The sequence below is a fragment of the Hevea brasiliensis genome, chromosome 13 (assembly GCF_030052815.1).
Source record: "Hevea brasiliensis isolate MT/VB/25A 57/8 chromosome 13, ASM3005281v1, whole genome shotgun sequence".
Classification (NCBI taxonomy): domain Eukaryota; kingdom Viridiplantae; phylum Streptophyta; class Magnoliopsida; order Malpighiales; family Euphorbiaceae; genus Hevea; species Hevea brasiliensis.
The window spans coordinates 72,972,701-72,986,606 of NC_079505.1; the positions used below are offsets into that span (position 1 = coordinate 72,972,701).

General features: G+C 32.8%; 1 non-coding gene across 1 annotated transcript; it reads right to left on the bottom strand.

Moving 5' to 3' along the window:
• Positions 1–2,418: 2,418 nt before the first annotated feature.
• Positions 2,419–2,525, bottom strand: LOC131172342 (small nucleolar RNA R71). The gene has a single exon (XR_009142824.1). It is a non-coding gene; the product is annotated as a small nucleolar RNA R71 (small nucleolar RNA).
• Positions 2,526–13,906: the final 11,381 nt, after the last annotated feature.

Here is a 13,906-nt window from a genome sequence, read left to right on the forward strand (position 1 = left end):
GCAATTTTAAAATATTTGCATCTCTTCGAACATATACAACAATTCACTTTGTATCTATTAGAATAATTACATCTGTTCACTTACACCTTTTAGAATAAATACAATAGTTCACTTTGTATCTCTTATAACAATTACATCTGTTCACTTATACCTTTTACAACAGATACAACTGTTCACTTTGTATATCTTAGAACAATTACATCTGTTCACTTATACCTCTTAAAACTGATGCATGCATTTTAGATCATCATTTAGGTGTAATTTTTGCACATAATTTACCCTTGTTCATAGCCATTATTATAGATATTAGTATATATTTAGTCAATTTTGCAATTTTCACTTTTCTTAGTTTAATTTTTGGAATTTATTTGTTTTGTAGGGTAAATTTGGAGAAATTTGATGTATTTTGATCAAAGTAGCCATTTAAAGGAGATTAGAGTTGAATTGCAAAAATTTTTGAAGTTGAGTAAGTTGAGTAAAAAATGGCGAAAGACAACCGAAGGTTAGCTTATGTCGCAGTTGTTGTGTCGATCATCGATATTCAGCCGAGAGCGACACAACCCGCAACACAACCCACGACACAACCGACTCAGCATGTCATTTTATGGAAATAATTGACGTGGCATTTAATTACTCGACTTTTACCTCACTTTCTGGAACCTTCCCTTTTACCCATTCTAGGCGGACCCTTAGCCTATATAAAGCCTCATTTTATCATTTTTCTTTCAATAGAGAGCAAGGGAGGCATTTTTGGCAAGATTAGAAAGAGAGAAGGAGCACTTTTCATTCTTTTTCTTGCAAAACTCGTTTTACGCACTTTCTGCGTGAGAATCTGCATATTTACGGGTTTTTCTACCCTTAGCTTACACTTCCATTATTTCTTCATTTATACATTTGGGTTTGTCTTTAAACAATGATTTGTGAGTAGTTGATTGAGATTCTAGAGATGGGTTTGTAAATATTGATTTGTATTGTGGTTTTGAGTGATTTAGCTATTTAAATGGGATTTGTTATATTTTGATTTATTGCTTGTGAGCTTGTTGCCTTGCTTGATGAATGGGCCTCATTAAGTTAAGCTTTAATCCTTAATAGATGGACTGAAAAGTGAATATTAGGGATAGATAATCTTGCAATAAACTTTATTTTCTTGGTGTTAGAAATAAGCTAAGAAGATTAAGGAACTTTCCAAAAATCAATTAGAGCATTAATTGGGTTTTTGTTAGGTTTGAAATACCGTGAAAACAGGGTTTGATTTAATGAAAACCAACTTTGAGATGCTTGAAAAAGGTTTCAAAAATTTAAGAATTGATTTCCCTCAAAATTGCAATTCTCATGTGTTTGGCTAAATTAGGGATAAACCACATGCAAACAATATTGAAAATCCAATCTCTAGAATCACTTTAATTTTTATTGAATTTAGATTTAATTCCTCTCAAATTTCATAAATAGAAATTTCAAATTAATTTTTGGTAATCTAGTTTAATTAATTTTAGTTAATTGTTTGATTTAGTTTTAATTCCTCAAATACCAATTTTAATTCCAAATTTCATTTTACACCTTTAAATTTTATCACTCTAATTAGCTTATACTTTTATTTCCAATTTAAACACAATTCCCTGTGGGATCGATATCATTTTTTAAAACTATACTACTGTGACCCGTGCACTTGCGGATACACAGCATCAAGTTTTTGGCGCCGTTGCCGGGGAATTGTTTGTTTTAAGTTGGATTTTAATTGTTTTAAGCTAATTAGAATTTTTATTTTCTTTTATTTTCACTACTGTTCCTTGTGTTTTTCAGGTACTTTTCTTGTTTATGAGACGATCGAAAAGCACAAGTGACACTGAATTGTTGTTTAATCCTGAAATTGAAAAATTCTGTCGAGCCAACAAAAAGGAATTCAAGAGAAGAAAAGAAGCAGAAAAAGAAGAACAACAAAGATTTGAGCAAGAGGTGACAATAGAAAATATGGAGAATCAAAATAGAGCTATTGGTGGAGACAATGGAGGAAATGAGCAAAACGGGCAAAATGCAGTTGTTAATCAAATTGATCCTCAAAGAAGATCCATGTTGGATTATGCTTTTCCTAGATGTGCAGATGTGAGAGATAACAGACCTATTATTGGAGCTAATCAATTTGAGTTAAAGACTGGTCTCATTCAAATGGTTCAGAATTCACAATTTGGAGGTAGTCCACTTGAAAATCCTCATTCTCATTTGAAGAAATTTTTGATGATATGTGGTACACAAAGACCACCTGGAGTTTCAGATGAAGTTATTCGACTCACCTTATTTCCATTCTCTCTTCGGGATTCAGCATTGGAGTGGTATGACTCACTTCCACAAGCTATTATAGCTACTTGGGAACAGCTATCTCAAGCTTTTCTATCTCAGTTTTTCCCACCTGGGAAGACCACTCATTTGAGGAATTTGATGGTAGCTTTTAAACCAAGAGATGATGAAACTTTGTATGAATCTTGGATGAGATTTAAGGAGCTTGAAAGGCAATGTCCTCATCATGAAATACCCAAATGGATGATTGTTGAATTTCTACACGAGTTACTCGACCATAAGAAACACAATTGATTCACAAGCGGAGGAGATTTCATGAGAATGACAAGTGAAGAATGCTATGATCTATTAGAGAAGATTGCTCATAATACCCATTTATAGGGAAATCCTAGAGCACTTGAGCCAAAGAAAGCTGGGATTTATGAACGTGATTCAGTTAGCTACATGAATGCAAGATTTGATCAGTTGACTCAGCTTCTTAGTGATTTTTGCACAAAGGCAACAACCTCAACTCCTACAACTATGCAACAAGTTGCCTTCACAGATGGAACTCAAAGTTGTGGAGTTGATTACTCTTCTTATGGTGATGATTATTTGCAAGAACAAGCTGCTTATGCAGGAGGTTATCAACAGAAACCTATGGGAAATGCTTATTCTAATGTGAACAACTCAACATGGAGACCACAAGCAACTTTTGCTCAACAAGGCCAAAGCTCAAATTATGCTCATAACCAGCAGTTTATGCAGCAGAACAAGCCTCAATTTCAGCCTCAATTTCAGCCCACAAGGCAACCACCACCTGGATATCAAGCAAGAGCACAACAATCCCTTCCACCTCATGAACCGAAGCCAACCTTGGAAAGCATGATGGAGAAATTTTTTGCTGAACAAAGCAAGATGAATAGCAAATTGGAGGAAGAAATGCAACACATGAGACAAACTATGGATTAATTACAAGTCCACAACCGCATGTTGAGACTCAATTGACTCAACAAGCAAGCTCATCGGGAAGCAAATCCTATGGGAAACTACCTAGCCAACCACAAAACCCTCATGAACAATGTAAGGTTGTGACCTTGAGAAGTGGTAAGAAAGTTGGTCAAGAGAGTGAAAACAAGAGAGAAGAAAAAGAGAGCACAAAAGAAGAAAATTCAGTTGAGAGCAAGAAAAATGAAAAAGAAGAAGAAAGCAAAAGTGAGCAAGATGAGGGAGAGAAACCATACATCCCACCTGAACCTTACAAGCCCACCCTTCCCTACCCTCAAAGATTCATCAAGCACAAGCTAGACAAACAATTTGGCAAGTTCCTTGAAGTGCTAAAAAAGTTGTATATCAATGTGCCATTCACTGAGGCACTATCCCAAATGCCAAGTTATGCCAAGTTTTTGAAGGAGATTCTTTCCAACAAGAGAAGGCTAGAAGATTATGACACCATCAACTTGGGAGAGCAATGCAGTGCTATAATTCAGAAGAAGTTACCTCCCAAACTCAAAGATCCGGGTGTGTTTTCCATTCCTTGTCATATTGGTGATAATTGTGTGGCAAATGCCTTATGTGACCTTGGAGCTAGTGTCAGCCTAATGCCTCTTTCAATATATGAGAAGTTGAATATGGGAGATTTGAAGCCCACAAACATGTATCTTTCATTGGCTGACCGTTCAATTAAGTATCCAGAAGGCATTCTTGAAAATGTGCCTATCAAGGTTGGGAAATTCTACATTCCGGTGGACTTTGTCATTCTAGATATGGAAGAAGACACAAAAGTTCCTATCTTATTGGGAAGAACCTTTTTGGCAACAGCTGGTGCATTAATTGATGTAAAGGGTGAGAAATTGACGCTTAGAGTGGGAGATGATCAAATGATATTCAACATCAATCCTGCCATGAAAAGGAAACATGAAGAAGTTGAGTCTTGTTTGCGGGTAGACATTATTGATGAGATTGTTCAAGAGCATTTCAGAAAAAGCTATCCACAAGACCCACTTGAAAATTGCTTAGTCCATGGTGGGAGTATTGATGATGACAATCTCAACATAGCTGCTTTTGCACAACACTTGGAGAGCTCTCCACCACATCCTGAAGCCACAATTTTTCAACTTGAAGAAGTGCAAAATTTGGAGATCAAACAACCATCATTAAAGGTAGAGGATGCCCCAAAGGTAGATCTTAAACCTCTTCCTTCCAACCACAGGTATGCTTTTCTTGGACCAAATGAAACATATCCTGTTATAATTAATGCATGTTTGACTGATATTGAGAATGAAAAATTGTTGAGAGTTTTGAGAGAATATAGAAGAGTTTTGGGTTATGCAATTGATGATATAAAGGGAATTAGTCCAACAGTTTGTATGCATAGGATTTTCCTCGAGCCAAATAGTAAACCTTCCATTGAACATCAAAGAAGATTGAATCCTACAATGAAGGATGTTGTGAAAAAGGAAATCCTAAAATTACTAGTCTTTGGAATTATTTACCCCATTTACGGCGGTGAGTGGGTTAGTCTGTGCATGTTGTACCAAAAAAGGTGGGGTGACAGTTGTTAAAAATGAGAATAATGAATTGAGAGCCACTAGAATCATATAGGTTGGAGAATGTGCATAGACTATAGGAAGTTGAACAATGCCACAAGAAAAGACCATTTTCCCCTTCCTTTTATGGATCAAATGTTAGAGAAATTAGCCAAGCATTCATTCTTTTGCTACTTAGATGGATATTCTGGTTTCTTTCAAATTCCAATACATCCTGATGACCAAGAAAAAACTACCTTTACCTGTCCCTATGGCACCTTTGCCTATCGAAGGATGCCATTCGGATTGTGTAATGCGCCTGACACATTTCAAAGGTGCATGATGGCCATTTTTTCTGATTTTATTGAAGAAATTATGGAGGTCTTCATGGATGACTTTTGATATGGCACTAATTTTGATTAATGCTTGACTAATTTGTCTAAAATCTTGCAGAGATGTGCTTATAATGATTTGGTGTTGAATTGGGAGAAATGCCACTTTATGGTCCAAGAGGGGATCGTTTTAGGGCATTTAATCTCAAATAGGGGAATTGAAGTGGATAGAGCTAAAATAGAAATTATTGAAAAAATGCCACCTCCAACCATCACAAAGGAGTGCGGAGTTTCCTTGGACATCTGGGTTTTACGGCGATTTATTGATTTTCTAAACTTGCTAAACCCTTAACAAATCTCTTGAATCATGATTTTAATTTTGATTTTAATCAAGATTGTATGGTTGCTTTTTGCAGGTTGAAGACGGCCTTAACAACAGCTCCTATCATGCAACCCCAGTTGGACTTTGCCATTGAAATCATGTGTGATGCAAGCGAGTTTCTTGTTGGAGCCGTCCTTGGCGAAAGATAGAAAACCTTATGCCATTTACTATGCAAGCCGAACCCTTGATGAAGCTCAAGTTAATTATGCCACAACTGAAAAGGAGTTCCTTGCGGTAGTATTTGCACTCAATAAATTTCGTTCTTATTTGGTCAACTCAAAGGTAATAGTTTTCACCGATCATGCAAAGCAATAAGGTATTTAATGAGCAAGAAAGAAGCTAAATCTAGGTTGATTAGATGGATTTTATTACTTCAAGAATTTGATTTGGAAATAAGAGATAAAAGGGTGTTGAAAATGTGGTGGTGATCACCTTTCTAGGATAAGCGAAAATAAAGATGATGAAATTGTGCCAATTGATGAATTTTTCATGAATGAGTAGTTGTATGTGTTGAAATCTTCACTTCCATGGTTTCTTGATATTGTGAATTTCTTGTCTTGTGGTGTCTTGCCACTGATTTATCTTAGCAAAAGAAAAGATTCTTGCATGATGTTAAATTTTATTCTTGGGAAGAACCTCTTTTGTTTAGAAGATGTAATGATGGAATAATTAGGAGATGTATACGGAGGAAGAAATAAATGATGTTATTTACCATTGTCATTCCTCTGAATATGGTGGTCATTTTAGTGTCTCAAAAGCTGTTGAAAAGGTCTTGACATCGAGTTTCTATTGGCCTAAAATGTTTAAACATGTGAGAGATTCTGTAAGCAAGTGTGATAGGTGCCAAAGGGTAGGCAACATTTCCAAAAGAGATGAGATGCCCCAACAATCCATATTAGAAGTTGAATTATTTGATGTGTGGGAATTGATTTCATGGGGCCATTTCCATCTTCTTATGGGAATAAATATATCTTGGTAGGGTGGACTATGTATCTAAATGGGTAGAAGCTATTGCTACACCTACCAATGATGCAAAAGTTGTGGTGAAATTTCGAAAAAATTTGTTTTGACAGTTTGGTGCCCCACGTGCCATAATCGGTGATGGTGGTAGCCATTTTTGCAAACACCAATTTGAAAAATTGATGAGAAAATATGGGGTAAAGCATAGGATTGCCACACCATATCACCCTCAAACAAATGGCCAAGTAGAAATCACAAATAGAGAAATCAAGCAAATCTTGGAGAAAATCACAACAAGTCCGGAAAAGATTGGTCCCTTAAATTAGATGACACTCTTTGGGCATATAGAACAACATTTAAAACCCCCATAGGAACTACACCTTATAGGTTAGTTTTTGGGAAATCATGCCATTTGCCTGTAGAGTTAGAACACAAAGCTTATTGGGCCATTAGAGCAATCAATTTTGATTTACAAGCTGCTGGACACAGAAGACTTTTGCAACTAGATGAATTAGAAGAATTGAGACTTGATGCTTATGAAAATGCTAGGATCTATAAAGAAAGAACTAAAAAATGGCATGATAAGCATATCAAGAAAAAGGACTTTAAAGAAGGAGATTTGGTTCTCTTATTCAATTCAAGGTTGAAATTTTTTCCAGGAAAATTAAAATCAAGGTGGTCAGGTCCATTCAAAATTGTGAAAGTTTTACCTCATGGTGCTGTGGAAATTTTTGGTGAAAAATCTGGTAATTTCAAGGTAAATGGACAAAGATTGAGGCACTATTCAGTTGGTGAGCCAATTGAGAAGATAGCAACTTGCTATCTTTCTCATTCTCCATAACATTTTGATTGAGTATGGTCAAGCTAAAGACCTAAACTTAGCATTTTTGTGCATAACTCATAATTTTTCATTGATTCTTTATTTCTTTCATATATTTGTTTTAAGCTTTTCTATACTCCTTATTCAGAGTTTAACATTGTTCTAATTTCCTTGTGCAGATGGGATACAATGCATTGCAAGCAAATGAGCATAAAAAAAAAAAAATAAAAAAAAAACATTTCATGTCTTTAATTTCGTTGCTTAATTAATTAGTATTTTGAACTTATTTAGTTAATATTTTGTTTGTGTTGTTTTTCTTTTACTTGAACCATTTACTTATTCAGTTTTTTTTAGTTCCTCATAAAATACATTTTTCTTTTATATCTTTAGTACATTGCTCACTTGCTTTGATTTGCTACTTCGGATTTACACTTGATGGCTATATTTTTGAGCTTAACTTCCCTATTCCAAATTTTTGAGTTTAATTGATTTAATGGATTCCATTGCACTGTTTCTTTTGCAATGAGTGCAAGAATGTCCAAATTTTATCTAATTAAATTGGCTGCACTTCAATGAGGTAACAATTCTCATCTCAGCTTGTGTCACTTTCAACACAAGTTGTGCTATCGCTTATGCAACAGGGTAATAATTCTTTATGCACATATAGCCAAATTATCCCATTACTTGCACTCTTTTAACATTGAGGACAATGTTCATTCTGAGTATGGGGGAGAGGGTAAATTTTTTGCAAAAATTACTTTTTCTTTTTTTCAATTGCATATAGTGACATTACTTCATACTTGTACATATTCACATATATACACTGCATATAGCTTCATATACTTAGTTATGCATACTTAGTTGCATATAGGTTGACTATACATTTACACTCATGCATTTCATTCATTCATTTAAAATTTTTGGATTTTTAAACCAGTCTTTGGATTCCATAAGCCACTTATTCAAGCAATCCAACTTGCCTTTAGATGGTTAGTGGAATGAAAGTTCCAGCTGGGTACAAAGTCTTAAGCATTATTCTTTCTCTTACTTAATAGCTGAAAATTAATACATTCATCTAGGTATGCAGATTCTGATTAGTTATTTTGAGTTTTGAGTGTCTGGATAAGCCTTTAAGGAAGAAAATGGTCATTGTCGTCTCACCATTCCTAGAACAAGCATCTTAGATCTTTCAAAGCGAAATTTTTAACTTGCATTTGATAAGAATATGATTTAGGCATTCCTTCATATTTTAAACCTCACATTTAGCCTTAACCTACCTTAATCTCATTTTAACCCTTGCAAACCCCCTTGAACCTTAATTCCCTAATTTCTTTGGAACCCAAATCATTTACCTAGCCATTAAACCTAAACACTACTACCTATTATGAGAATAATATTTTAGCAATTAAGTGCATAAAAAAATAAAATAAATAATGATATATATATATATATATATATATATAAAAAAGAAAAAAAACTTGGAGGATTGAAACATCTTGAAAAGTGCTAGAGTAATTGTGAAAAGTTGATAAAAAAAAAATGGTTACCAAAATATCCCAAAGGTAATTTTGGGTGTGACGTGAAATAGGGACACATACAAAATAAAAAAATATATATATATTATAAAAGTAGTCCCTTTATTGTGATAGCACTTGAGATTCATTGTGAATTTCTTTCCTCTTTATAAAAAAAAAAATAAAAAAAAATATTTGAAAATGAAAAAAAAAAATGGATGCACTTTGAATTTCATGGTTAATATTATTCTCATATTTTGTTTACCTTATTCCCTTTCTTTGTTAACCACAATTTTACCCTATTAGACCCCATTACAACCCTTAAAAAGACCTAATGATTCTTTGAAAAATGCTTGTTACATTAGTAGAGTTAGATCTTTTATGCTTGCATATGGGTTTGGCAATATAATCTTCCATACATTACTCACCATCTATTTGAGACACATTGGCTATCTATTTCATTTAGGTTTGTTTCGGCACAATTGACTCTTGTAGCTGGTTGGTATTTGTTGCTTGGGTTGATTGGTTAATTCTTAGCTATTCTGTAATTGTTGAGAGTGCTTGCTTCATTCTTTGTGCTTTTGCTGGTGGGAACTTGGAATGTTGGTGGCTAGAGGTAAGTTGGTGGTTTGGATTAGTGATTTTTGTGTTTTCAAAGACTGATTCTATTCCCTTCCAAATGAGTTTTAATGAAATTTTGCTTGAGGACAAGCAAGAGTTTGAGAATGGGGGAATTTGATGCATGCATTTTAGATCATCATTTAGGTGTAATTTTTGCACATAATTTACCCTTGTTCATAGCCATTATTATAGATATTAGTATATATTTAGTCAATTTTGCAATTTTCACTTTTCTTAGTTTAATTTTTGGAATTTATTTGTTTTGTAGGGTAAATTTGGAGAAATTTGATGTATTTTGATCAAAGTAGCCATTTAAAGGAGATTAGAGTTGAATTGCAAAAATTTTTGAAGTTGAGTAAAAAATGGCCGAGAGCGACACAACCTGCAGCACAACCGAGTTAGCTTATGTCGCAGGTTGTGTCGATCGTCAGATATTCAGGCCGAGAGCGACACAACCCGCAACACAACCCACGACACAACTGACTCGGCTTATGTCATTTTTACTGGAAATAATTGACGTGGCATTTCATTACTCGACTTTTACCTCACTTTCTGGAACCTTCCCCCTTTTACCCATTCTAGGGCAGACCCTTAGCCTATATAAAGCCTCATTTTATCATTTTTCTTTCAATAGAGAGCAAGGGAGGCATTTTTGGCAAGATTAGAAAGAGAGAAGGAGGAGCACTTTCTGCATTCTTTTTCAGCAGCCTGCAAAACTCGTTTTCTGCACTTTTCTGCAGCAGAATCTGCTGCATATTTCTGGGTTTTTCTACCCCTTAGCTTACACTTCCATTATTTCTTCATTTATACATTTGGGTTTGTCTTTAAACAATGATTTGTGAGTAGTTGATTGAGATTCTAGAGATGGGTTTGTAAATATTGATTTGTATTGTGGTTTTGAACTGATTTAGCCATTTAAATGGGATTTGTTATATTTTGATTTATTGCTTGTGAGCTTGTTGCCTTGCTTGATGAATGGGCCCTCATTAAGTTAAGCTTTAATCCTTAATAGATGGACTGAAAAGTGAATATTAGGGATAGATAATCTTGCAATAAACTTTATTTTCTTGGTGTTAGAAATAAGCTAAGAAGATTAAGGGGAACTTTCCAAAAATCAATTAGAGCATTAATTGGGTTTTTGTTAGGTTTGAAATACCGTGAAAACAGGGTTTGATTTAATGAAAACCAACTTTGAGATGCTTGAAAAAGGTTTCAAAAATTTAAGAATTGATTTCCCTCAAAATTGCAATTCTCATGTGTTTGGCTAAATTAGGGATAAACCACATGCAAACAATATTGAAAAATCCAATCTCTAGAATCACTTTAATTTTTATTGAATTTAGATTTAATTCCTCTCAAATTTCATAAATAGAAATTTCAAATTAATTTTTGGTAATCTAGTTTAATTAATTTTAGTTAATTGTTTGATTTAGTTTTAATTCCTCAAATACCAATTTTAATTCCAAATTTCATTTTACACCTTTAAATTTTATCACTCTAATTAGCTTATACTTTTATTTCCAATTTAAACACAATTCCCTGTGGGATAGATATCATTTTTTTAAAACTATACTACTGTGACCCATGCACTTGCGGATACACCGTATCAAGAACATATACAACCGTTCACTTATACCTCTTAGAACAGATACAACCATTCACTTATACCTCTTAGAACAGATACAACCATTCACTTTGTATCTCTTAGAACAATTATATTTGTTCACTTATACCTTTTACAACAAATACAACCATTCACTTTGTATCTCTTAGAACAATTACATTTGTTCATTTACACCTTTTAAAACATATATAATTATCAATAATAAACAGTTCATTTTGATATCTTTTAATGAACAGACATAACTCTTTTGAAATGAGACAAATTTCCCTATCACTAATATTTTTAACAATATCCTCACCTAGTTAGTGATAGACACAATCAATATGAATTAGGATTTATGCATATAAAAAGTGTTTTTCGACTTATGCACATAAATCTTATTATCTTCTTTAACACATTCACCATGAGCTTTAGCATCATAATATAACCTTATATTTCTTCTAATTATAAGCATGTCATCAATATAAAATAAATTATCACATAAAAAACTTTTTAATGTGTAAGTATTTTTGAATCTATTTAAGAGAAAAGTCATATGTGGCATATAGTAATTTTTTCCTATAATCATTCAAACTAGAAGTATGATGTGCTATTATTCCTCCTAATTACAATGATTTAAGAACTACTACTTTTAAATCCTTAAACTTTCAAACAAAGATATGCAACTCATCGACTTATCCATAACAGGCATATTATCAAGTATTTAGAATTTAAAATATTTCATAATGAGAAATTTATCCATACCTTTTTTTTCTGTATTATATTCGAGTTCTAACAAATTTCAGATTTCCTTTGGAGACTTGACAGAGGTAAACAAATCTTATAGCCTATCTGATGAGTTATTGAGAATATGACCTCTGCATGGCAATTCATCTTCTTTTCTTGATCTATTTTCACCTTCTCAGTGAATATAATTTATTCCTTAAAATGATCAAGTTTCACGAACTCTTGATTCATCACGGAAACAGCCTTAGACTCTATTACGATTAATACCTTAAAATTGTTGAGGCAGTGGGTGTAGAATAGGCTTTGAGGCGTGATGAATCACTATCTTTAAGGTATTAATTGCCCTCACTAGATTGCTGCAAGGTTATGGCAATATACCTCCAGGATACAACAAAGCCTAAAATCTGCAGACAGTAACTCCTGAAGATTTCCCTTAAGAACTCTTTATACGAACCAAATTCAGAGATACTAGAAGAAAAGAAGAAGAAGTAGAAGTAGTATATTTCTGGATTGAAAAAATCATCCATATTTATAAAGAATGAAAAGTCATGGCACCTTTACTAGATAAATACATCTGTCTATTTCCAATAGATACAACTATTTGTGTAATAGATATGTCTGTTTATTAAAGCTATCTATACAAATAGTTGTGACTATTTGTGTAGACATATTTGTTTATTAACAGACACCTATACAAATAATTATGACTTTTTATATAGAATAAACATATCTATTTATTAACAGGCACCTATACAAACAATTGTGACTGTTTGTATAGAATTGACATGTCTGTCTATTAACAGACACATCTACTTGTTAATAAACACATCCGTTCGTAATTTATTTACGAAAATTACAATATGATAATTATTTTATTTCACACATATACGTGCCAAGTGCCATAATAGAATAATATATATTGAATTATATATATATATAATTCTATACATATTTCACTCTTGTTATTCCCTTATATTTTAACAATAAAGGAATTCTTTCTCTCTATACTATCTAACATACAAGCTATTTATAATATCCGATGCACATGTATTATCTCTCAAAATCATGTGGGATCCACTTTCTAAATTATAGAATGAGCTCACTTTTCTGTGAGAGAAGGAGCACTATTTTTTAGTACTCCCGATTCATCTAATAATTAGCCTTAATATAAACCCATAGTGGAAGCTCATTAGAGTTAATGCATCATTTAATTATTCTTCCAAAGATATGCATGTTGAGCGTCAAAGTAAAATATAATACTACGATGTCAGAATACAAGGATCAAAATATATTCACCTTTGAGAGTGCCAAAAATAAATATAAAAAAAAATTAAATAAAATCTTGATTAAAATATAGAAACTAAAATAAAAATATAAAATATTAAGAGATTATAATTAATTAATATAAAAATATAAATAAAATTTAAATAAAAGTGTAGAGGTCATAATAAAAATAAATTGAAAATATCAAAGGAATAAACAGTAATTAAAAAAAAAAACTAAAATTTATAGCCGTCTATTTATAACTCGAGATATTAGGGGAAAAAAAACCTTTTTTTATTTAAAAAAAAAAAATCAAGATGTAGATATTATTAGGTTCATCTCAACGTCAGAAGCTCCGTATTGTCTCGTCACAAAGAAAATCCAACAACAAACATGAAAATGTGGTTGGAATGGATACTGCTCTTTGTCAATTTAAGCGGAGAAACGAATTGACAATGAAATTCAACCAATTAACTCAAAGTCAACCCAATATTATTCTATTTAATTAAGCTTTCTTGACTTGGTTAGGCCCAAATGCACTTTCATATCTCCTATTCTTCTTTGCTACACTCTACCTAGCCGTTGTCTCTGTCCTCAGTACATGATGAGCCTATGATTGATTTTTCTATTCCTGCACTTGACCACCCACATCATATCTTCATACTAAAATTAAACTTCTTTATTTTTTTGGATATCATTTCTTTAAAAAAAATCAAACTAAAATTTGAACTAATCTATGTTTTTCATTACTGAATTATATTTTAAAAAAAAAAATTTTAACAAATAATCCAGGAGAAAATGTTGGACAGTGAATACTGAAAATTCAAATGAAATTGGTTGAGGCTATATTTGTTTTTTACTAGTT